General features: G+C 44.4%; 1 pseudogene; it reads left to right on the top strand.

The window, feature by feature from the left end:
• The first annotated feature begins 716 nt into the window (after positions 1 to 716).
• Positions 717 to 2,360, top strand: LOC101086245 (annotated as a pseudogene).
• Positions 2,361 to 2,595: the final 235 nt, after the last annotated feature.

Genomic DNA, 2,595 nt, shown 5'->3' on the forward strand with positions numbered 1-2,595 from the left:
CCACCTTCGTTGTGACATAGACAGATGTTACCTTTCCCCTTTAGTTGTGCCCTTTAATATCTTTACCTTGCATAGCGCTTCACAGTTTGCAAGTCTTTTATTACACATACACTGTCACCTTGTTAGGTAAACTGGGCGAGCGTTATTACTCCATGTTTTACACGTGATCACTGATATTCAGGTGAGTGAAGTGACTCCATGTCTGCAGAGCAGGTGAGCAGCACAGCCGACTGTGCATTTAGTAGTTGTTTTACCATCACTATGGCAATCACAGCTGCACCAATCCCTCGAGCTGTCTTGTTAATCTCTGCCTCCTTATCAAAGTCTAGCCCCTGTGCCTCCTTCACAATAAAGTATGAGTGACTGGATCTTCCCAGGAGTGTCTGCACTTTAATATCAAATGAAGGAAATCCAGAGAATAAAATGTCAGGCATTAGCAATTAAGTGAGGGAGAAATGGGAAGCAAGGGGGCATAGGAGGCATGAGGTCTTCTCCTATGATGATACTTGGAAGGTTCTTCCAAATATATAGAAAGGTTAAACTCAGTGCCAGATTCTCGTGAAAGTTAAACATAAAGTGGCTTCAGACTTATCTCAAGTCATCCCAAAAACGAAGTCAACATGTAGAGAAGGGAAGGTGGGAAGCTTAAAAATAATTAGAGTGCTTTTTTGCCACAGCACAGGTGTCATGAAAACCACCACTAAACCCAAACCAAAATGGGAAAGGAAAAGACTCATATCAACATTGCCGTCATTGGGCATTTAGATTTGGGCAAGTCTACCACTTCTGGTCATCTGATCTATAAATGTGGTGGGATCAAGAAAAAGGGGGAACTATCAAAAAATTTGAAGAGGCTGCTGAGATGGGCAAGGGCTTCTTCAAGTATGCTAGGTGTTGGGTAAACTGAAAGCTGAACGGGAACATGGTATCACCACTGATACCTCCCTGTGGAAATTCAAGACCAGCAAGTATTATGTGACCATCATTGATGCCGGAGGACACATAGACTTTACCAAAAACATTATCACAGGCACATCCCAGGCTGATTGTGCTGTTCTGACTGTTGCTGCTGGTGTTGGTGAATTGGAAGCATGCATCTCAAGAATGGGCAGACTGTGAGCCCATGATGGGGCCGTGTTGGGGCCCCGCTTACACACCGGATGTAAAACAACTTACTTTGGTGTTAACAAAATGGATTCCACTGAGCCACCTCACAGTCAGAAAATATATAAGGAAATCATTAAGAAAGTGGGGTGCCTGGGTAGCTCTGTCGGTTAAGCGTCTGACTTTGACTCAGGTCATGATGTCATGGTTCATGAGTTTGAGCCCCGCTTCGGGCTCTGTGCTGACAGCTCAGAGCCTGGAACCTGCTTCAGACTGTGTCTCCCTCTCTCTCTGCCCCTCCCTCTCTCTGTCTCTCTCTCTCTCTCTCTCTCTCTCTCAAAACTAAATAATTAAAAGATTTTTAAAAAAAGAAAGTAAGCATCTACATGAAGAAAATCAGCTACAACCCCTACACAGTAGAATCTGTGCCAGTTTCTGGTTGGAACGGTGACAACATTCCAACTTAGCGCAAGCCAAGTGCTAACATGCCTTCGTTCAAGGGATGGAAAGTCACTAGTAAAGATGGCAATGCAAGTGGAACCACACTGCTTGAAGCTCTGGATTGTATTCTGCCACCAACTCACCCAAATGACAAGCCCTTGCATCTGCCTCTCCAGAATGTCTACAAAATTGTTGATATTGGTACTGTCCCTGTGGGTCAAGTGGAGACTGGTGTTCTTAAATCTGGCATGGTGGTCACCTTTGGTCCAATCACTGTTACAACTAACATAAAGTCTGTTGAAATGCACCATGAAGCTTTGAGTAAGACTCTTCCTGGGGACAATGTGGGCTTCAATGTCAAAAACATACCTGCCAAAGACATTCATTGTGGCAATGTGGCTGGTGACAGCAAAAATGACCCACCAGTAGAAGCACCTGGCCTCACAACACAGGTGATTATCCTGAACCATCCAAGCCAAATCAGTGCTGGATATGCACCTGTGCTGAACGGTCACACACAGCTCACATTGCCTGCAGGTTCACTGAGCTGAAGGAGAAGACTGATTGTCATTCTGGAAAACAGCTGGAAGGTGATCCCAAGTTCTTGAAATGTGGTGGTGCTGCAATCATTGATATGGTTCCTAGCAAGCCTATGAGTGTTGAGAGCTTCTTTGACTATCCTCCCCTGGCCCGTTTTGCCATTCTTGACATGAGACATATGGTTACTTATGGGTGCCAACAAAACAGTGGACAAGAAGGCAGCTGGAGCTGGCAAGGTCACCAAATCTGCCCAGAAAGATCAGAGGGCTAAATGAATATTATCCGTAATACTTGCAACCCCAGTCTTAATGAGTGGTGGAAGGACAGTCCCAGAACTGTTTGTATTAACTGGCCATTTAAGTGTGATGTAAAAGACTGGTTAATGACAACAATGTATCATAAAACCTTTAGAAAAAAAAGGATAAATTTTTTGAAGTGTATTTATTCTGAAAGAGAAAGAGAGAGAGCAGGAGTGGGGAAGAGGCAAAGAGACAGGGAGGGAGAGGATCC

Source organism: Felis catus, chromosome C1 (genome assembly GCF_018350175.1).
Source record: "Felis catus isolate Fca126 chromosome C1, F.catus_Fca126_mat1.0, whole genome shotgun sequence".
NCBI lineage: Eukaryota > Metazoa > Chordata > Mammalia > Carnivora > Felidae > Felis > Felis catus.